We start from the raw sequence: 24,751 nt of genomic DNA, 5'->3' as shown, positions 1-24,751 counted from the left end.
ATGGGAAGGGCTCATAGTGAGAGTTACGCTGAAACGCAAGCAAGTACGGGTTTTTTTTGTTATGCCGTAGCACTTAAATGATGTTTTTTGTTAGGCTAAATATCACTTAAAATGATACTTAATAAATTAGCAAGTGCCTTTCGTAGGCGAACATTTGAGTGAAAATTTTCATATCTGCATAAAATAGATACTAATTTATCCATTAATATTCTCAGATCACATCTCGTCTGTCTAACCTGGAGTGTCAGAATGGAAGGTGAGATCCACACATATGGTTCACTTACAATGGTTAAGAATCAAATTCGGAATTCGGACTAGGGACCCCGGTGCCTTGCCAAGGTTTCACTCGTGTGCCCAAAAACGTGTAAAACTAATAAAAAACATGTGTGTGTTTATATGTGCAAACTATGTGAAACTATATGATCAATATTTAAGTGATGTTTAGCTTTTTGTTATCTCTTTTTTTTATTTGTTTATTTTTTTAATAGGAAGGTTATATGCTTTAGAAGTTTAGTAGAGTAAATATCTGGCTCATGTGTCATCGTAATTCCTATGCATATTTTACATATGAAGCTACTGAACAAAACCGTTTCCCTTCTTTTTCTCTATTTTTTTTGTTGGATTAGCGCTCAAACGTGCGCATACGGCTGGGGAAAATCACAAGCTTGATCTCCATAACTGATCTTAAAGTTCTTGTTGAAAAAATAACGAGGCTCAAGATGAGAAAGTCCTAGACTCAACGCCTCGAGAACATACATGGCGTCTCTCTGTGATTCCTATGTATGTTGCACATAAAGATGCTCTTGAAGAAAAACCATTTCCCTCGTTTTTTAATTTTAGTGTTTGTGCTGTAATTTATCTGACTTGTATGCGTAGCTCGTAAATAGAACTCCAAGCCTGGTAAGTGGCACAATTCTGTAGTCAATATGAATTACTAAAGCTCAGAAGAATTCAGTAGCCGTCAGGTTTTAGCATTAAGCAGGAAAAAGAACTCAAATAGCATCCTTGACCAAAATAAGAATGCAGCATAAAACATCTGCAATTAAAGATATCACCAGCAAACGCAGAGCAATGAAGAACAAGGCCATGACATAACACTTTTTGTACACTACAATCTACACCATACCCCTCATTTGGTTGATGTAATACAAATCAGTGATGCTAAGAAACGACCTGCTAACCTTTCAAGGGAAAATGGTGCTAGGGGGAAGCTAATACAGATCGAATCCCAGAAAGATGAGCTCCCTCCGCTGTTAGTTACTCCAGCCATGGGACCTCCTCGATGATTTATCTTTACCTCCTCTATCTGATTTCTCTTCGGCGTCAGCTGCTGGTTTCTGCTTCCTGATCATGTCGTCAGAGTATCTGATCCAGAGAGACTCCCTTTCTTTTCTACGCATCTTAGTGTACCTAGGGTCTGGCTTCAGAAGTCGTTTGGCTTCCGTGCAAGAACTGAGGACATTCTTCCTATCATCGGTCACTTAACCTCGGCAAGCAGAGAAGCATACGCATGTGCACAGAGCTGCATGTTTATTGGTAAGACTAGTTAGTGCAAAATAGCTTCAGTCGTGACTAGATTCCATACATAGAATCAAGATACAATTTCAATGAACATTGGTTAGAAAACAAGCCTGTATTCCTATTTTCACAAAGGCAAATTACAAGATCCCTCTATCTCATGAATTGAGGGGGCTAAGTGCTGACAAATGAATTGAGTGGGGTTATTTGCTACCAAAGCTATAGATGAAAGGGAGTATATACAATTTACCATAATTAAAAATGTGCTCATTAAAATAATGACGAAACTAACAATGTCCACAACACAATGATATTGTCAAATGGATCAGTAATTTACAAACTTAAAAACCTTTTTAATTACTAATACTTAGAAATCATAAGCTTCTAAATTAATAGGGGAAGCCATAATCCATAGTTTGAATGCAGTATAAACAAATGAACAACTTAAAGAATGTTCGCAAACACAAAAATTACCGTTCTAATGATTTGGGAACAACTTTAAAAGCTTCAGTTGTTTGTTGGTTATTCAGAGTAAAGTTCACAGGGAAGAGCAGACATGAGATTATGGACTAATGTAAGTGCTTCGCCTATGTCAGGGCCTATTTCATATTTATTTAATCTAACCATATTAATGACTTAGGAGGAGGAGTGAAAACAGATATGAGGATTATTGTGCAAACAGATATGAAGATTATTGTGCAAACAGATATGAAGATTATTGTGCAAACAGATATGAAATATGAAAATAAGAGAGTCAAAAAAAAAAAAAAAAAATATTCCCACGGGTATATCTGCCAAAACCAGACCACAGAGGCAATAAGTTCAAAAGTGTGATACTACAGGGGGCCTATGTGCAATTCACCCTCTATGAGGTTCAGATCTATATTAGTGCTTTAGATATTTATATTAAACTTATTTCCATTTGGGTCAGATATGATGGTGATTCTTCGCCGCAAAGGATCAAGATTCGAATTCTTCAAATTATAAGAAAACATATCAGTATCTGCTCCATGTCTACTCCATTACCAGCCATATTCTGGCATGTTGAAGGAACATCTTGTTGCATTTTCAAGGATCATGGTTCAACAAAGCCAGGTTCCCAATTATTTGCTTTTAGCGACTAGGTTCCCATGTGTCCAAAAATGTTGAGGCACCGTTGGGCAAGTGAGTGTGTCCTACATATGTATGACATGGGTACATAGCGCACTTACCTTTAAGGTAAACAAGAGTAGGCTAAATGACAAGAACCTTACTAGCTCCACATTGTGCTTAGTGTTTACGATATCAGAATCATAATCCATCCCCACATTAGAGCACTGAACGATATTACCAAGTATTAGCAAACATATAAACTGACACCAAAATGAGAAACAGGAAATTCCCGGGGAGCTATAGTTTAGATGGTGTACAACAAGATATTGCACACTTCTATTCGAGTAGGCAAGCCCTAAGGTAGTTTGTTGGGGGCGGAGTTAAGCCCTCACGCCGCGGAAGCGATAGCACCTGAGAGATAGCCCTGACTTTCGTTTTCACGAAAGCACAAGTCAACCTCTATATTCTTGTTTCTCAAAGGAAACAGGAATAGAAAGTTAAATATCTCAACAAAGTGAGATATACACTCTTCCTCTCAGCAGTTCTAGGACTGAATGTCGATGGATCCAACAAGCAATGGCCAACTCTTGTTCCAGCTCAACCTCTCATCAGTATAGGACTGACTTGTCGAGGGAACCTATAAGCAATACCAACTCTCAGTAAAAGACAAGACAACAGATTTACGTGGTTCGGCAAACTTGCCTACGTTCACAGGAGGGGGTTTTCACTATGAGGAGAATACCAAACTATTACAAGTTCTCTCTTCCTCTCTCTTCTTTTTCCTCTCTACTCACTCAAGAGATTTTTCCCCACATCATTCCTCTTCTCTCTTCCTCTCTATTTATAGGTAAGAGAGGGATGAGTGTCCCTGCTGGAACCAGCTCACAAGAGGAGCACAGAAGGGCTATAGGCATAGGCAATAGGGGGAGCCACATGCTTGTACCCACTTGAACCTCATGAGGAACTCTCTTGTCCCGTGTACAAGAGTCATGGGGGGACACTATTGTCCTGTGTCCATTCCCATGTTCACGGTCCCATGTACAAAAGCATGGGGGGACACATTATTGTCTTGTGTCCATTCCCACGATTACAATTCTCCACCTCGTACATCATTTGATTAGCCTTAAATTTTAGACGAACACCAGAAAAACACCACGAACTTCACCAGAGAGATCCAGGCCAAACCAGTCCAAACCAGTTGCGCCACAATACCGCGGCTGCCTACGTACCCTCCATCGGAATCAAGCTAATCGTAGTTCTGTAACTATTCACCAACATAGTCTCTACCTCACCTCCATCACCGCCCCGTAGGGCCATGTACTCATGGACAAATCAACACGGGCTAATATGAAGCAAGTTCAAGCAATGCAGAAACTTGCTGCTTGTCACTATCTTGGTTAACATGTCTGCGAGATTCTCATTCGTGTGTACCTTCATGAGAGAAATATCACCTTCCTCTATGACATCCCGCACAAAATGATATCTGACGTCGATATGCTTGGTACGAGCATGGTAAACTTGATTTTTTACCAAGTGAATCGCACTCTGACTGTCGCACCACAAGTTCACGCTCTCCTGCTTAATCCCCAAATCTTCTAGAAGACCCCACAACCACAATGCTTCCTTCACTCCCTCCGCCATAGTCATGTACTCGGCCTCTGTTGTAGAAAGTACCACTGTAGCCTGTAATATCGATCGCCAACTAATTGGAGCCCCATGTTTCCTGAATACATAACCAGTAGTAGATCGTCGTCTATCTAGATCGTCCGCATAATCTGAGTCCACAAACCCGTCGATCTGACATGTATCTCCACCAAAACACAGACCCGTATCCGTGGTACCTTTCAAGTACCTCAGGACCTATTTCACTGCTTCCCAGTACGTCTTTCCTGGATTTGCCATGAATCTATTGACCACACTAACCGCCTGTAAAATATCAGGGCGTGTACACACCATTGCGTACATCAAATTGCCAACTGCACTAGCATAGGGAACACTTTCCATGTGTGCCTTATCTTCCGCTGTAGTGGGAGATTGTTTACCTGAGAGCTTGAAGTGTGGAGCTAATGGAGTCGCCACCGACTTTGCACTTTGCATCCTGAACCTTGCGATCACCCACTCTATGTAGCCCTTCTGAATTAAGAACAATCACTGATTCGTCCGCTCTCTTCTAATCTCTATACCTAGTATTTTTCTTACAGCGCCCATGTCCTTCATCTCGAACTCTTTACCAAGTTGAGATTTCAGCCTATCTATCTCCACCCTGCTCTTAGAAGCAATAAGCATGTCATCCACATACAAAAGAAGATAGATATAATCACCTCCTCAAAGCTTCCGAATATAAACACAACAATCATAATCGCTTTGGGAAAACTCATGCTTCAGCATGAAGGAGTCAAATCGCTTGTACCACTGACGAGGAGATTGCTTCAGTCCATAGAGTGACTTTCTCAAGCGACATACATGATGCTCCTTATCCTCAACCTTATAGCCCCCAGATTGATGCATATAGATCTCTTCATCCAGGTCTTCGTGCAAGAAGGCCGTCTTGACATCGAGTTATTCTAGCTCAAGATCACCATGAGCAACAATACTCAATAGCACCCGAATAGAGGTGTGTTTCACCATCGGAGAAAATATCTCATTGTAATCCATACATTCTCTTTGTGCAAACCCCTTAGTCACTAGCCTTGCCTTGTTCCTCATACCACCAAGCTCTGAAGGATCTTCCTTTCTTTTATACAGTCACTTACAACTTATAGTTTTCTTTCCTACGGATAATGGGACCACCTCCGATGTTTGGTTCTTCCGTAGAGATTCCATCTCCTCCTCCATCGTAGCCAACCAACTCTCGCTACCTCTATCCCGAATAGCTTGCTTGAAGGAGACCGGCTCATCTTCCTCCACCGAGAGTGCGTACTCAACCAAATTAACATGCCCATAGTGCTTCAGGGGTTGATCAGCCTCAGCTTCTGTACCTGCTTGTATGCTCGCCTTGGCCTAGTGGAAGCCAAACTATCCTCGAGCTGCTATTGTTATAGTGCCTGTGTATTCTCTTGCTGAACCTCCTCCTGCTCAAGCTCATCATCTACCTAATTTCCCACTTGAACATGACTAGAACCTGGTTGGTCTTTAGGTTCTATATCAATAACCTGGGACTTAGAATTCCCAACAGTCTCAACACCATCATCCTTGGGCACCCTAAGGTTCTATATCAATAACCTGGGACTTAGAATTCCCAACAGTCTCAACACCATCATCCTTGGGCACCCTAACAATCATGGATTTCTCATCAAAGGTAACGTCCCTGCTGATCACGAACTTCGAATCTTCTGCACACCAAAGACGATAGCTTTTTACACCATTTGCATACCCCAAGAAAATTACCTTCTTGGCCCTCGCGTTAAGTTTTCCTCGTTGATGTGATAGTAGGCGGTACACCCAAAAATCCGGAGCCTCTCATAATCTACATGCTCCCCTGATCACACCCGATAGGGTGTATCACCGTCCAATATCGAATGTGGAGATCGATTCACAATATAGCAAGCTGTAGAAATTGACTCTGCCCGTCATTCTTTGTCCAAACCAGCATATGATCGCATACTCACTACTTTCTCTCGCAGTGTTTGGTTCAGTCTCTCCGTGACCGTATTTTGTTGTGGTGTAGATCTTACTGTCCAGTGTCTGGTAATCCCCTCCTGATCACAGAACTCCTTGAAAGTACCATTTGTATACTCTGTACCGTTATCAGATCTCAGTGTCTTCAATTTCTTGCACGTCCTGTTCTCAACCATCGCCTTCCACTTCTTAAATGTCTCAAATACCTCATTCTTATGCTTCAGGGAATAAACCCAAGCATACCTAGAATGATCATCTATGAATGAGACAAAATATCTGGAACCATCCTTGGAAGTTGTCGAAGCCGGACCCCAAACATCCGTGTGCACATACTCTAGTATCCCTCTGCTCTTGTGCTTGCTCCTCAGAAACTGGACCATGTGCGTCTTTCCATACACACAATCTTTGCAAAAATCCATGCAAGGTTTCTTCAGTTTCTTTAGCAAACCCTCTTTACCAAGCAGATCCAGATTCTTCTCTGACATGTGCCCAAGCCGCCTATGCCATAACCGTGTGTGCTCACATGGGGTCTCCACCACTTCCTTCAGCTCCAATTGCTGCATCTCCTGTCACCGTCGTACCTGAAAGAGTATATAGGTTATCGTGACGAATGCCCTTCATCGTGATGGGAATATGGCTACCCGGATTGCATTTTTACAAAATTGCGGAATCAAAAACGCAAACCAAACCAGAAACCGCCCAGGATCGGTCCGATAACAGTGTTGTGATTACCTTGGTTCCTCCATTGATTAAGAAATCAACAGCCGAGGAAGAGAGCTTGCACCTTGGATCTTCACGTCTATGATCATGTCCTTCCCTCCACGTGAGTAGTGGGACTCCCGATCGTCTCCTTTGAAGTTCCTTCTTCTTCCTTGGATCTCCACACCAAAGAAAAAAATATTTCTCTCTATTGTTTTGATCACTCAGAAATTAATCTAAGATCTCACGTACATAATAAGAGGAGAGGAGGAAATATTTATATAACCATAGGGCCAAAGGAACTCTAGATCTTCAAATATATAATAATATTTTAACTAGAGTTGTTAGGATATATTGTTTTGTCAGGTACGATCTCATAACAGGAATGAAACCATGATTTGGATTTGTATAAACCAAATCCTAATCCTATCATGAAGACCATTATTGGGCCCAACCCAATAACTATCATGACCCATATCAAACCAATAACTCATTCCTATCATGAAGACCATTATTGGGCCCAACCCAATAACTATCATGACCCATATCAAACCAATAACCCATTTGTGATTGTCTATTTGATCCAATCCAATAATCACAAACCCTACATATAAATACATTTTGAGGAACTTCCCGAAGCGGTCGTCGTGGATAGAACGTTGACCTAGAAGTGGGACACCTAGGTACTCCTGCTATCAGCTCCAACTGACGCTAGTGTCTCTGTTATCTCATAACGTACTGCACCTAGCTCAGTTAACAAACACTGATTCCACTAAAGAGTGTTTGCTGAACTCTGACGGTAGAAGAATTACTTACGCAAGCCTAGACCTGATATTGTGTATTGATGAATATACCCCTCCACCATAATATCCGTAATAGAACAGGAGATAAGATCTGTCAACCTATTCAATTACCTCTTGTCCTTGATACACGATTAGATCCTCTGATATGCTTCTACTCTAAATCGAGTAGCTGTACAGGTTCCCGCAATCAGACTGCCAATCGACTCTAGGGGATATACTCAGACAACTGAGGGTAGATTCCATCTTGACATAGGAGTTCGCAATACTCCGAAACTGGTTACCCAATGTACCGAGGTGTTGACCATCTACGAGCCTCACTCATTGGTACATCAAAGCACTCAAGGTCCGAAGCTTGAGTCCTACCATATGTCTCAGGATTTAGAGTTATTTCATCCACATCAGAGAATAAGATTATTCGTGTTTGATGTTGACAGAGTTTTGGTCAAACACAATCTTATGTCCATCATTGTATACGATAGCTCTGTCATATACAACAATATGTTAGCCATGAGAACTTCCTTCTCACGTGGTTGAGATTCACCACCCGGTTAAGGTGCTAACCATACTACAGTCATGTCCTAACAGGTAGCCCATTCCTGTTAGTGACTGCGATACTCTAAGATGATTGTACATCTCGGATTATGATCTCCCTTGAGTATCTCCATACCCAACACAATCCAGATCAATCATCTAGGGACAAACAGCCTATCTATAATACTCAGAATATAGAACAAATAATATGCATGTATATATGTCAACACAAATCAGATACAAGTGTCTCAATATGAAAAACTGGTTTGAGGGCACACAAAAAACCCAACAAACTCCCACTTGCACTCATAACCAATCACTCATACGCCTCACACCTAGCTTGTCCATACGCATGTCGAAAACCTTTGCTGGTAAGGCTTTAGTGAATGGATCAGCTAAGTTCTATGAAGAAGCAATCTTGGTTACGACTATGTCTCCTCTAGCTTCAATCTCTCTGACGAGATGAAACTTCCTCTCTATGTGTCTTAAGCCTTTGGTGTATCTTGGCTCCTTAGAATTTGCCACAGCCCCACTGTTGTCACAAAAGAGCACAATGGGTCTTACTGCATCTGGTACAACTCCCAGCTTTATGAGGAACTTCCTCAGCCAAGCTGCTTCTTTCGAAGCCTCTGAAGTCGCCACATATTCCGCTTCCGTAGTCGAATCAGCCACACATTTCTGCTTGATACTCATCCAACTAACCGCACCACCACCTAGGGTGAATGCATAGCCAGATGTCGATCTCCTTGAATCCTTATCTGACATGAAGTCAGAATCTGTGTAACCGAACGGTACTAGATCCTCATCGCCGAAAACCAGCATATAATTCCTAGTCCTTCTCAGGTACTTGATTATGTGCTTAACGGCTGTCCAGTGAGTTGGACCTGGATCTGCCTGATATCTGCTCACCATGCCAACGGCAAAACAGATATCGGGCCGCGTGCATAGCATGGCATACATGAGACTTCCTATTGTCGAAGCATAAGGAATCCCTCTCATATATTCTCTTTCCTCTGGTGTCTTGGGACACTGGTCCTTAGAAAGAGCTACTCCATGTCTGAAAGGTAAGAACCCTTTCTTGGAGTTTTCCATACTAAAGCGCTCTAGTATCTTATCTATGTAAGATGCCTGGGATAAGCCTATCATTCTATTACGTCGATCTCGATGTAATTTGATGCCTAGAATGTAACTGGCTTCTCCCAAATCTTTCATATCAAAGTTACTAGCCAACCATACTTTTACCGTAGAGAGTGCACCAATGTCGCTTCCGATGAGCAACATGTCATCTACATAAAGTATTAAGAAGACGACCGACTTACCTTCACCTCTCTTATAAACACAGGGCTCCTCCAGATTTTGATCAAATCCAAAAGATTTTATTGCTTGATCAAATCTATGGTTCCAGCTCCGTGAAGCTTGCTTCAATCCATAAATGGACTTCTGCAACTTGCAGACCTTACTATCCTGGCCTTTAGCTATGAAACCCTCTGGCTGTTCTATATAGATGTCCTCATCAAGATATCCGTTTAAGAATGCCGTCTTGACGTCCATCTGCCAAATCTCGTAATCGAGATGCGCGGCTATGAATAAAAGAATTCGGAATGACTTGATCATGGCAACCGGGGAGAAAGTCTCCTCGTAGTCAATGCCCTCTCGTTGAGAGTATCCCTTAGCCACAAGTCTAGCCTTATAGGCTTCTACAAGTCCTTCTGAATTCCTTTTTCGCTTGTAGATCCACTTGCACCCAATGGGACGAACATTGGGAGGCAAGTCTACAAGCTCCCAGACCTGATTTGAATACATGGATTCCATCTCAGCTTTCATAGCAGTTTGCCATAAGCAAGAGTCTACATCTTTTATAGCTTCTTCGTATCCAGTAGGATCCTCTATCATAGTTTCTGAGACTACCTCAAAAACTTCACCTAGGTACATGTACCTATCTGGTGCCCTGATAGATCTCCCACTACGCCGAGGCATCTGACTCGAGACTGGTGTAGGTAATGAAGGTGTTTCTATAACATGTTGACTATCTTGTTGAACTGAATCACTGGATATTTCTTCCAACTTAAAATCCTTACATCCCTCAGTTACCATATAATCCTCTTCTAAGAACACAGCATGGGTACTTATCACGATGGTGTGTTCTTTAGGATCATAAAACTGATATCCCTTTGTACCCTTAGGATACCCAACAAAATATACTAACTTAGATCTAGCTTCTAACTTATCTGGACTTCTTTTTAGCACATGTGCTGGACAACCCCAGATCCTGATATGGGATAAGCTGGGCTTTCGCCCTATCCACAATTCACGTGGGGTCAAAGGAACAGATTTAGAAGGCACTAAGTTGAGTAAATATGTTGTAGTTTCTAAGGCGTAACCCCAAAGGGAGGTATGTAATTCTGAATAACTGATCATTGATCTAACCATCTCCAAAAGAGTCCTGTTCCTCCTCTCTGCCACACCATTCTGTTGTGGTGTACCTGGTGCAGCTAGCTGGGATGTAATCCCGGTCTGCGCTAAGTACTCAATGAACTCTCTAGAGAGGTACTCTCCTCCTCGATCCGATCGAAGAGACTTTATACTTCTATCTAGTTGCTTTTCTGCCTCAGCCTTAAACACTTTGAAATGATCAAAAGTTTCAGACTTATGGCGCAACAAGAAAGTATAACCATATCGGGAATAGTCATCAATGAATGTGACAAAATACCGATATCCCTCTCTAGCCTTGATGCTCATAGGACCACAAACATCTGTGTGAACCAAGTCTAGTAATCCATGTGCCCTATTGCCCTTCGAGGAGAAGGGTCTCTTGATCATCTTACCTTCTAAACAAGATTGACAAATTGAGGTGGGTTCCACTTCAAAAGAAGGTAGAATCCCACACTGCACCAATCTGTTAATCCTTTTTAGATTGATGTGACCAAGTCTTAGGTGCCACAATTTACTAGAGTTACTTGGAGGAATCTTTCTTTTTCTAGTTAATGGTACATTAACAATCTCAGAGTTTTGAATTTCAAGTACAGTAGGATGTAAAAAATAAAGACCATTAGACAAAATTCCAGAGCAAACAAAGTTTCCATTAATTTTGATAACAACATCTCTTCCAAACAAGCAAGTGTAACCACAAGATGCTAAACAAGGAACTGAGATGAGGTTCCGCCTTATACTTGGCACATATAAAGCATTATTCAAAATTAATATATTGTTATTCTGAAAACATAGTCTAATAACTCCCACTGCTACTGCTAACACCTTTGCCTCTGACCCCAGACTCAGACTGATCTCGCCTTCTTCAAGCTGCCTGCTCACCTGAAACCCCTACAATGAATTGCAGATATGGTGAGTTGCACCTGAATCTAAGCACCAAGTACTAGAAGTATCCGCAATAAAGCTTACTTCAATAACTTGAATATCAGTCATACCTGTCTGTTTCTTGGCTAGAACTTTGGGACAGTTCCGCTTCCAATGGCCGGTTTCCCCACATTGAAAGCACTTTCCCTTTCCTGCCTTGCTAGCTTTGGCCTTGCCTTTCACCTTTCCCACACCACCACCAGTAGGTCCCTGTTTAACCTTCGGAGACTTAGGTTTCTTCTTCCTAGTCTGCTTCTGCTTGTTAGGCACAGTCCTAGAAGAAACCTTCTCCGTGTTTTGCAAAGATGGGCTGGGTTTGATAATAGCCTCCGCTGCCTGAAGTGCGCTCATAAGCTCACTAAGAGAGTAGTCTTTATGATTCAGAACATAGTCAAGCTTGAACTGATCATAGGACTCCGGCAGCGACTCGAGGATCATATCTATTTTAGATTCACCGTCAATCTCAGCCCCTAGGATCTCTAGTGTGTTCAGATGATCGAACATCTTCAGCAGGTGATCCTGCACTGGAGTTCCCTCTTCCATCTTTGCCTTAAGAAAATCTCGCATGGCCCTCTGCCTTGCTAGGCGACCTTGTGATCCTAACATTTCCTTAAGGTTAAATAGAATGTCACTAGCAACAGTGTAATACTGATGCTGGTGCTGCAATACATTTGACATAGATGCCAGAATGTAACACTTGGCCATGTCGTTGGCCTTGACCCACTTATCAAACTTATCCTTATCCTCCTGAGAGGAGTCCGGAGCAGGTTCTGATGGTTTGGGATTGGTTAAGACATTCTTGTACCCCTCAGCAGTAAGGACAATGTCTAAGTTTCTCTTCCAGTCAACATAGTTCTGACCGTTCAATTTATTTTGGTTCAAGATAGCAGAAAGCGGGTTGAATGAGGATGAAGACATACTGAAATACAACATAAAACAACATATAATTAAAAAGACTGCATTTAATAATTCTGCTTTATCACCAAAAAAATCCAGAAAAATTGATCTTGACTTATTAATGCATCAGAATATAATTATGCACCAACACGCCTCCTTGGGGAGGTCAAATGCTGTACACAAAAATAGAGTTGTTCCCTTTATAGATTCTAATATGTGCATCTCATGCACTAGAATTTATAACTTCTGATCTAGCTCAAGTCTCCGATATATTTATTAATGCCCTTGGGGGTCCCTTAACAAATATATCGGTCGAGTGTATGCCATTGTCTAGTGTCATTGACATCCACTTCAAGTAGAGGCTACTTGGGTACTCCTCTCTCTAATGCGTCTCAATGACCCTATCTGAAGAAGCCCCTCCTGCCAACAACACATGTGTCACACTCCTAATGGATTTGCCACCTTAAACGGCTGGCTTCGACGTGACACACTTGCCTAGCAGAGGACCTAACAATGGAAGACCGTGGGGCTAACTGAGTTTAGACCCCTCACCCACTCGATCTCATAGTTTGGATTTTTAACATGCATATATCATTTTAAAAAACATAAAATAACTACGCATGTAAATAGATATCTAATATCTAAAATACAACCACGCAATAATAATAATAAAATCATAGAAAAGGTTCTAAACCCTTTCTCCCATGATCTATCCTTTGTGTCTTCTTGGTTGCTGCCTTGCTCCTTGCATGGTTCTGCTAGCTGTTTGAACTCCGCCTCGCCTAGGATCGCCATAGGTATTCTACCAAAAAAATATGAATACAATTGATCCTATACCCCGCAAGGAGGTGTACATTTGATCTAATCAAATATAAAACAAATGGGGATCCACTGTATGCCCACTAACGAAAACATATCAGCGTCCAAATAATAAAACATCACAAGCATGTTAAATATATCATTGTTTATTTAGCAAGCACAAAGACCATAGGAGAAGGGCTAGTATCATGTCTGCAAAAGAAATGTTAGCTCTATCCTACAAAACCGATGTTAGCACAGTTCTATCATTGCCCGTTATTCCAATCCTTGCAAAAAAATAATATTATATGATAACCAAATCATTGAAACAATATTGTATAATATCAAAACCACTGTTCTAGTACCACCAGAGAGCCCCAAACAGTGTTAGAAGACACCGGAACTTCGCCAGAGGCCAGTCTCCAAGGCTGGAGTTTTTTTGGATCCTCATATTGTATGGTACCAATTGCACACCGATTACTAATACCCGTGCAATCGCTGTTTTGATATTAACTCTATTTCAATTTCCGATTTGCGACAACCATATGAATCTTATTGAATTGCATGAAATAACAATAGCCGATAAACATGTTTAAGTCAATTAAATCAAAACTAAGCTCTGATACCATTTTATGGGAATATGGCTACCCAGATTGCATTTTTACAAAATTGCGGAATCAAAAACGCAAACCAAACCAGAAACCGCCCAGGATCGGTCCGATAACAGTGTTGTGATTACCTTGGTTCCTCCGTTGATTAAGAAATCAATAGCCGAGGAAGAGAGCTTGCACCTTGGATCTTCACGTCTATGATCGTGTCCTTCCCTCCATGTGAGTAGTGGGATTCCCGATCGTCTCCTTTGAAGTTCCTTCTTCTTCCTTGGATCTCCACACCAAAGAAAAAATATTTCTCTCTATTATTTTGATCACTCAGAAATTAATCTAAGATCTCACGTACATAACAAGAGGAGAGGAAGAAATATTTATATAACCATAGGGCCAAAGGAACTCTAGATCTTCAAATATATAATAATATTTTAACTAGAGTTGTTAGGATATATTGTTTTGTCAGGTACGATCTCATAACAGGAATGAAACCATGATTTGGATTTGTATAAACCAAATCCTAATCCTATCATGAAGACCATTATTGGGCCCAACCCAATAACTATCATGACCCATATCAAACCAATAACCCATTTGTGATTGTCTATTTGATCCAATCCAATAATCACAAACCCTACATATAAATACATTTTGAGGAACTTCCCGAAACGGTCGTCATGGATAGAACGTTGACCTAGAAGTGGGACACCTAGGTACTCCTGCTATCAGCTCCAACTGACGCTAGTGTCTCTATTATCTCATAACGTACTGCACCTAGCTCAGTTAACAAACACTGATTCCACTAAAGAGTGTTTGCTGAACTCTGACGGTAGAAGAATTACTTACGCAAGCCTAGACCTGATATTGTGTATTGATGAATATACCCCTCCACCATAATATCCGTAATAGAACAGGAGATAAGATCTGTCAACCTATTCAATTACCTATTATCCTTGATTCATGATTAGATCCTCTGATATGCTTCTACTCTAAATCGAGTAGCTGTACAGGTTCCCGCAATCAGACTGCCAATCGACTCTAGGGGATATACTCAGACAACTGAGGGTAGATTCCATCTTGATATAGGAGTTCGCAATACTCCCAAACTAGTTACCCAATGTATCGAGGTGTTGACCATCTACGAGCCTCACTCATTGGTACATCAAAGCACTCAAGGTCCGAAGCTTGAGTCCTACCATATGTCTCAGGATTTAGAGTTATTTCATCCACATCAGGGAATAAGATTATCCGTGTTTGATGTTGACAGAGTTTTGGTCAAACACAATCTTATGTCCATCATTGTATACGATAGCTCTGTCATATACAACAGTATGTTAGCCATGAGAACTTCTTTCTCACGTGGTTGAGATTCACCACCCAGTTAAGGTGCTAACCATACTACAGTCATGTCCTAACAGGTAGCCCATTCCTGTTAGTGACTGCGATACTCTAAGATAATTGTACATCTCGGATTATGATCTCCCTTGAGTATCTCCATACCCAACATAATCCAGATCAATCATCTAGGGACAAACAGCCTATCTATAATACTCAGAATATAGAACAAATAATATGCATGTATATATGTCAACACAAATCAGATACAAGTGTCTCAGTATGAAAAACTGGTTTGAGGGCACATAAAAAAAACCCAACACATCGCTACTAAGGAACCCCGAACAACCCTCTTTACTCCGTTCTCTATTACTATCTTACAACCTCCGGAGTCCAAAGCACCAACTGAAATTAGATTCTTCCGCAAGTCGGGAACGTGCCTTACACCCGTCAAGGTTCGAACCACTCCAGCATGCATCTTGATCTTGATATCACCTAGCCCCACCGTTTTACAAGCATGATTGCTCCCCATCAGTATGGTTCCACCATCAATGCTCCTGTAGGTAGTAAACCACTTCCTATTTGGACACATATGGTAAGAGCAACCAGAATCAAGAATCCACTTCTCGGAGGTATCCTCGCCACCCGTGACGATATAACATTCATTATCGCTCCCTTCCCTTGAAGCGTAGCTCGCCTCTTCCTTGCCTTCTCGTCTTTCAGTCTTGTTGTTGTTCTTCTTTCCACCTATTCTCTTGTTAGGACAATTGACTTTGAAATGCCCTAGCTCACTCTTGTTGTTGTTCTTCTTTCCACCTATTCTCTTGTTAGGACAATTGACTTTGAAATGCCCTAGCTCACGGCATTTGAAACACGGTCTTTCCGCAAGAGGTCTTGATTTTAATCTAGACTTTCCTCCCTTGCCTTTTCCTCGCTCATTGCCCCTTCCTCTGGCAAAGAACCCCTACGCTTGTTCTTTGTTACCACCAGTGGTCATATCACTAGTTGCAATTTTTCATAGATCATCCGCTAGAAGCGCCGTTCTAGTCTCATCCATCGACAAACTGTCGCCCATAAGCATCAGTTTTTTTGAACCAGATTCTCATAAGACTTCGACAGAGATAGAAGTAGTAGAAGTGCATGATCCTCGTCTTTCACTGTCACCTCAATGTCTTTCAAATCTGATAAGATTCTATCGAACTTGTTGATGTATTCCCGGATTGATGAACCCTCCTCCATATTGCAATTATATAATTAGGATTTTAAATAGATCCGGTTCGTTAGACTCTTCATCATGAAGGTACTCTCTAACTTTAACCACACGCCCGCAGCCGTTTCCTCCTCGTCCACCAAGAAAGCTACATCCCTTTCAAGGCAAAGGATAATCGACGTCCGTGCTTCCAGATCCATCTCCTCCCAATCCTCATCAGACATATTCTTGTGCTTCTCTTTTCCAGCCAAAGTCTTGTGCAATTTTTACGAAATCAGCGAATTTTTTATCTGCATCCTCCAATAGGAAAAATCATTTTTCCCATTGAATTTTTCAATCTCGTACTTTCCAACTTTACTTATTTTACTTGTAGAAGCCATTATCCGCTTTGTATTAATAAAATTGCTTCTCTCAGGAATTTCAAAAAAAATACCTTGTGTTTTACTACACAATAACCAAGCACCACCTCAGATCAGTAGCTCAACCACCGCCAATCTGAATAAGGGCTCTGATATCAATTGTTAGGGGCGGAGTCACGCCCTCACGCCCTCATGCCTCAGAAGCGATATCACCTGAGAGATAGCCCTGAATTTCGTTTTCACGAAAGCACAAGTCAACTTCTATATTCTTGTTTCTCAAAGGAAACAGGAATAGAAAGTTAAATATCTCAACAAAGTGAGATATACACTCTTCCTCTCAGCAGTTCTAGGACTGAATGTCGAGGGATCCAACAACCAATGGCCAACTCTTGTTCCAGCTCAACCTCTCATCAGTTCTAGGACTGACTTGTCGAGGGAACCTACAAGCAATACCAACTCTCAGTAAAAGACAAGACAATAGATTTACGTGGTTCGGCAAACTTTCCTACGTTCACAGGAGGGGGTTTTCACTATGAGGAGAATACCAAACTATTACAAGTTTTTTCTTCCTCTCTCTTCTTTTTCCTCTCTACTCAAGAGATTTTTCCCCACACCATTCCTCTTCTCTCTTCCTCTCTATTTATAGGCAAGAGGAGAGGGATGAGTGTCCCTGCTGGAACCAGCTCACAAGAGGAGCACGGAAGGGCTATAGGCATGGGCAATAGGGGGAGCCACATGCTTGTACCCACTTGAACCTCATGGGGAACTCTCTTGTCCCGTGTACAAGAGTCATGGGGGGCACTATTTGTTGGGAATTTAACGCTGAAATCCCTAATGCAACAGAAACACAGAATAGAGAACAATACACAAGATTTACGAGGTTCAGCAACTGCCTACGTCATCGGGAGCCACACAGTCAATTTCTTATTTAATCTAACAAGAAATTACAAATCAAGAGAAAATCTCTAAACTGAGATTCCTCAAATGAACACTGTAGCTACAGTGTTAATACCCACAATAAATCCCTCTTCTCTTTTCTCTCTCTTCTTAAATCCCCTTTCAAAAACACTGTTGAAAAGCTGGGATGAAAATCGCTACTGCGTTAAAGAGGAATCGTCGCCAGAGAAAATGTTAGGGAGGAGGAGTAGCAAAACCCTAGGGTTGGGGTAGGCTTTTATAGCCGAAGCATTGACAGGCTGGCGACAGCCTGTCGCCAGCGGTTGCTCGGACGCGGGTGTGGGAGGCCAAAAAACGCGAGCGTGGGGGTGCTGAACGCGGACGTCGGAGTTCTGAACGCGGGGGTCGAGCCGCCAACATGTCGAGGATCGCGTTCGCCAAACGAGGGTCGCGTTCGCCAATTTCGAGCTCAACTGCTCGAGCTCACCATCGCGTTATCCTGGAGCTCGTCGGAGCTCCTCCGCCGTCGGAGGTTGGTATCCACCTCCAACCTAACAATCTCCGACTTGGAGACCAAACCGACGACAACAGGCTATCCCATCAAGCTCCTCTCCTGTGTGGCTCCGCCTTCATCATCTATGCATGAAGGCCAACTGAAGTTGCACACAACTCCAGTTTCTGAAAGGTCGCTGCCTTTGTCAACATATTTGCTGGATCCTTCCTTCCTTGGATATTCTGTTGAAATCTTTTGACAACTCGCCGGGCTCTGTATCTTCTGGAACCATTCTGCTCCTTTTTCACTCGATACACCCACTTGTTGTGACGTGCCTTCTTCCCCATGGGCAACTTAGCTAGTTCCCATGTCTGGTTGGAGATCAGAGATTTCATCTCTTCTTTCGTAGCAAACTCCCACTTGCTCGCATCTCCACTCTGACAAGCTTCATCAAAGCCTTTAGAATCTCCTCCATTTGTCAGCAACATATAATTCATGTATCTGCTGTTAGGCACAGGAGGATGAGTAGTTCTCCTCAATATCGGAGCTGGTGCGTCGGGCTCCTGCGCACCGTTCTGTCCAACAGGCTCTTCTGGCTGAGGACCTTCTGCATCGGGTTCTTTCGAGAGGTTACTCGGGACATCATCTGCATCTACAAATGTTGACTCACTCTCTGAGTCACCGTCATCTGTCTTGTGCATGTCCTTGTACATCACCTTCTCGTTGAATGTCACATCTCTCCACCTGATCACCTTCTTGTTTTCGTTGTCCCAAATGTGGTAGCCGAACTTGTCTTCACCATACCCGATGAATGTGCATTTCTTAGACTTGGGATCAGGCTCATTCCTGCCTTGATCACTTATATGCACATAAGCTACACAACCGAAAACTCTGAGATGTGAGAGGGTTACCTCCTTTTCGCATCATACCTCTTCTGGTATTCTGTGCTCCAATGGAACCGATGGACCTCGGTTGATCAAGTAAGCTGCTGTGTTGACTGATTCTGCCCAGAACTGCTTCGGTAGACCTGACTGCGTCCGAATGCTTCTGGCTCTCTCTGTCAACGTCCTAGAACTGCTTCGGTAGACCTGACTGCGTCCGAATGCTTCTGGCTCTCTCTGTCAACGTCCTATTCATGCACTCAGCCACACCATTGTGCTGAGGCGTGCCGGGCATAGTCCTCTCCATTCTGATACCGTGCTCATAGCAGAACTTCTTGAATCTGGTGTCTTCATACTCACCACCATTGTCTGTTCTGAGTTTCTTTACCCTCAAACCGGTCTCATTCTCGACCATGGCTTTCCATCTTCTGAAAGCCTCAAACACTTCTGACTTTTTCTTCAGAAAGTAGACCCATACTTTCCGAGAGTGATCATCAATAAAAGTCACGAAGTAGTGTTTCCCACCAATCGACGCGGTGGTTGTTGGTCCCCAAACATCCGAGTGAACAAGCTCTAGCTTCTGCTTCCTGGGGGGTCTGCTACTTGCCTGAAAGCTAACTCTCTTCTGCTTTCCAAGTATGCATTCTTCACACACATCAATCTCTACTGATTGTAAACCTGGGAGTTTTCTCTTTGTGTGCATAACCTTCATCCCCTTTTCACTCATATGACCGAGTCTCTGGTGCCACAGCTTTGAAGTCTCATTGCCTGCTGCAACTGAGATCGAACAACGTGCACCCGCTGTCATATACAGGGTACCAGTCTTCCTACCTCTGGCAATCGTCATTGCGCCCTTCGAAATCCTCCAGTCATCGCCATGGAAAGTCATCGTGTAGCCTTCACTAGCCAGCTGGCTTACTGAGATTAAGTTCCTCTTCAGGTCGGGAATATACCTGACATCCTTCAGCTCCCATACTGACCCATTCAGCTTAATCTTCACTACACCTTTGCCAATAATGGCACATGCTTGATCGTCACCAAGATATACATTTCCAAGGTTTCTGGGGATATACTTCTCGAGGAATTCTTTCTGAGAAGTAGCATGGAATGATGCTCCCGAGTCCAACACCCAAGACTCCTCCTTGCTCTCCAAAGAGCATATCAGCGCATCATCTCCTCCTGAGGTGGAGGCAACGTTCACATCTACATTTGCCTCCCACTCCTCCCGTGCACTCCTGCACTGATTCTTGTAGTGCCCGGTTTTCCCGCACTTCCAACACTCGATAGCCTTCGAACTGTTGGGATTTCTGGATTTGGATCTCCTATCATCTGATCCATTTCCTCTGGTTGAACTTCTACCTCTTGACTCTGTATGCAATACTGAAGAGGTTGTAGCTTCACCCGACTCTCTCCGTCGGATCTCCTCACTGAGAACCAGATCACAAACGTCGTCAAATTTCAACTTTTTCTTTCCCGACGAGCTACTCACTGCCGTGACTGTAGCGTTCCAACTCTCTGGTAGGAAAGACAAAAGGATCAACGCTCAAACTTCCTCATCAAACTCAATATCAACTGAACTCAATTGGGTCGTGACTGTATTGAGTTCATTGAGATGATGTGCTACCGATGCACCTTCCGCCATTCGCAGATTGAACAACCGCCTCATCAAATGGACTTTATTTGAGGCTGATGGCTTCTCATACATATTGGTTCGCTATGTTGAACGCAACATTGCGAGTTAATGTCAATCTGATAACTCCGAGGGCTTTTCTGTCCAGAAGATTCCAATCTTCTTCCTTCATACCCTCCGGCTTCTTCCCCGAGAGAGGTTGATACAGATTTTTCTGATACAGATAATCCACTATCTGCATTTTTTAGAATCCGAAATCTGATCCATCAAACTTCTCCAATCTCACCTTTCCCTCATCTACGACCATGGCTCCTACTTGAATCTGACTTCCTCTAGATCGTTTCACGCTCTGATACCAGTTGTTGGGAATTTAACGCTGAAATCCCTAATGCAACAGAAACGTAGAATAGAGAACAGTACACAAGATTTACGAGGTTCAGCAACTACCTACATCCTCGGGAGCCACACAATCAATTTCTTATTTAATCTAACAAGAAATTACAAATCAAGAGCAAATCTCTAAACTGAGATTCCTCAAATGAACACTGTAGCTACAGTGTTAATACCCACAATAAATCCCTCTTCTCTTTTCTCTCTCTTCTTAAATCCCCTTTCAAAAACACTGTTGAAAAGCTGGGATGAAAATCGCTGCTGTGATTTTAGGAGATGAACGCTGCTGTGTTAAAGAGGAATCGTCGCCAGAGAAAATGCCGGGGAGGAGTGTATGTTGGAAAAATTGCAATGAAAAGAATAAAGAAAATTGACTTGTATTCCTTTGATTCCGATTACAATTCGATTACAAAAGAGAAGAGAACGAATTTGATTCTCTCCTTTGTTTAAAACTGGGTTCTTCACGGTGGCGATGGAGTGCCTCCCTCGAATGCTTGCGTCGAGTTTGCTCTCCGTTGACGATCCGATGTTTTGCTTCACTGGAACGATGTCTTTTCCTCACGATTCGACGCTGTGGAGAACTTGCGTGGCAAGTTTGAAACTCTTGATGAGTTGATAACTCTGAACGAGTTTTAACTCTTGAAAAAGAGTTGATTTGAACCGAAAGTCGGTTATAAGCCAAGGACAGAGGCTCCCTGTTGCTGAAGTTGAAGATGATCTTCGTTGGAAGATGATGCCGGTCTCCTCAAAAGCCTGTCTCCAGTGGTCGATCCAAGCCAAGAAAATCCAACCTTGCTGCCAACTCCTAGATCCAAAAAAATGCCAGCCCTTAACTCAGTTGAGTTTACCCATATTTATAGGGAATTAAGGGGTGTAACCGCCCCCTTAATTCTCTCCATAGTGGGCGGAAATCCCTCAAATCGTGGAGGTGTAACGCGGGTCCGACTCCAGCGTTTTAATGTTGTAACGCGGGTTCGACCCTCGCGTTTTGATGTTGTAACGCGGGTCCGACTCCAGCGTTTTGATGTTGTAACGTGGGTTCGACCCTCGCGTTTTGATGTTGTAACACGGGTTCGATCCTGGCGTTTTACTGTTGACACACAGGGAGGACCTCCGCGTTTTGGTGTTGATACACGGGGAGGACCTCCGCGTCTTGCCTTGAAGAGATTATCACCAAGTAATCTCTTTTTGTCATAGCGTTGCAAAGATCATTGTCTTGTAATCTTCGTCTTGGCTCCTTGAGAATATGAGAGTCGTCAGATTGTAACTCCCGATGTTGATTGTGAAGGCTGTTAAACTAGAGCTTCCATCAGTTGTCGTGAAGGTCGTCAGATTGTAACCTTTAGCGATCTACGCGAAAGTCTTCAGATTACAGCCTTCTGGAAGTCGTCAGATTGTAACTTCCATCACCGGTGTTTGATGGGGGATAAGCTATCTATTATGGTTTTTAGACAGCCTACAGAACCCCCTCTAAAGTTTTCGAAAGTTTGCGGTTGACTGGGATGAATTTTTGGAATACTTTGGATCTTAACTCTGATTTTAGAGCTATTGATTCCTTGTCGTAAAGGAGTCGTTCTCTGCACTTGCTTCGAAGGTATCTTGGTTGAAGGGATTTGTCACATAGGGCCTGTGTGAAGGTATGTGCCATAATCCTGCTTCTGGAATGTTGGGGGTGGACCCTGCATTTTGAACTTGAGACGCGGGTGTGACCTCGGCGTTCGGTTTTTTGCATCGCGTGTCTGACCTCAGCGTTTGGTTTTCGCATCGCTGGTCTAACCTCGGCATTATGGTTTTTGCGACGCGGGTCTGACCTTAGCGTTCTGACTTAAAACGCGGCTATGACCTTGGCGTTATCATTTTTGCGACGCTGGTTTGACCTTGGCGTTTCGATGTGAGACGCGGAGGTGACTTTCATGCATTTTTGACTAAATCTTTGAGACTTGTCTTCAGCTTATTCGTTTCAAGTCTTGGCTCACGTCCATTAAGCTGGTGGGCCTGAAAACATGCATAGGATTTTTGGCAAACCCTCAGCCATCAACGGATTTGATAAGCCTTTACCGACTACCGTTTGAGTCGAGCTAGCACATGGATTGTCTAAGTCCGTTCCACATGTAACGTTGTGCTAAGAGAATGAACCCTCTTAGACTTGATGCTATGATTTTGAATACATAGACTTTGTCATTTTTACAGAAAAAGACTAACCGGCGACGCGTGTTAGGCGTAGGCTTATCCCTGCTTAGGATTTGGGATAAGGTTCCCCATGCGTGTGAAGCATGAATTTTGGCGTTATTAATAACAACCCGCTACGATGTTGAATACGTAGGCTTTGCTATTATTACGGGAATAGGCTACCCGGCAGTATGTGTTAGATGCAGACTTATCTCTAATTAGGGATTGAGATAAAGTCCCCCATGCGTGTGAGGCATGGATTTCGGCGTTATTAATAACGACCTGGCACGATATTGAATACGTGGGTTTTTGTCCTTTTTTACGGTCAAAGACTCACCGGCAACGCGTATTAGGCGTTGACTTATCCCTTCTTAGGATTCGGGATAAAATTCCCCATACATGCAATGTATGGATTCAGAGATTATCAATTTAATGATAATCACTGGCTACGATATTGAATACGTAGACTTTGTCACTGTTTCTTCCTGTGTTATTCGAAACACTGAAAGAAAATTAGAAGTGCCAGAGGTGTAATATTAACTTGGCATGAGTTTTCACTTAGAGTGAAATTCAGAAATTTTCTTTATTATCACTAGGATAATTCCAGAAAATATTTCGATAAGTTGATTTGGTCGTCAGAGGTGTGATGTTAACTTGACTGGTTCGTGGACCTATCGCTCTATTGAAGAGAGTCGATAAGTTGATTTGGTCGTCAGAGGTGTGATGTTAACTTGACTGGTTCGTGGACCTATCGCTCTATTGAAGAGAGTCAATAAGTTGATTTGGTCGTCAGAGGTGTGATGTTAACTTGACTGGTTCGTGGACCTATCGCTCTATTGAAGAGAGTCGATAAGTTGATTGTTGCGATTAGGGCAACTTTGAGGACCCATCGCTCTATTAGAGAGAGTCGATAAGTGGATTGTTACGATCAGGGCAACTTTGAGGACCTATCGCTCTATTAGAGAGAGTCGATAAGTGGATTGTGTCAGAGGTGTGATGTTAACGTGACTGGAGGATGTTGCGATTGGAGGAGGATTGATAAGTGGGTTGTCAGAGGTATGATGTTAACGTGACAAGATTGTGTTGCGATGAGAGCAACTTTGGGGACTTATCATCCTATTGACGAGGATTGATAAGTGGATTGTCAGAGGTATAATGTTAACGTGACAGGATGATGTTACGATTGGAGTAACTTTGTGGACTTATCATCCTATTGACGAGGATTGATAAGTAGATTGTCAGAGGTATAATGTTAACGTGACAGGATGATGTTGCGATTGGAGCAACTTTGTGGACTTATCATCCTATTAACGAGGATTGATAAGTGGATTGTCAGAGGTTTGATGTTAACGTGATAGGATGATGTTGCGATTGGAACAACTTTGTGGACTTATCATCCTATTAACGAGGATTGATAAGTGGATTGTCAGAGGTTTGATGTTAACGTGACAGGATTCGTGTACTTGTGACTT

At 42.6% G+C, this 24,751-nt stretch overlaps 1 long non-coding RNA gene across 1 annotated transcript; it reads right to left on the bottom strand.

The window, feature by feature from the left end:
• LOC109837424 lies at positions 1,023–3,412 on the bottom strand. Its single transcript, XR_002246271.1, has 2 exons — positions 2,545–3,412; positions 1,023–1,522 (listed from the first exon to the last, which is right to left on the bottom strand). It is a non-coding gene; the product is annotated as an uncharacterized LOC109837424 (long non-coding RNA).

Source organism: Asparagus officinalis, chromosome 4 (assembly GCF_001876935.1).
Source record: "Asparagus officinalis chromosome 4, Aspof.V1, whole genome shotgun sequence".
Taxonomy (NCBI): Eukaryota; Viridiplantae; Streptophyta; class Magnoliopsida; order Asparagales; family Asparagaceae; genus Asparagus; species Asparagus officinalis.
Note: the sequence above shows the minus strand (reverse complement) of the source record. Positions and strands in the feature narration are given on the sequence as shown.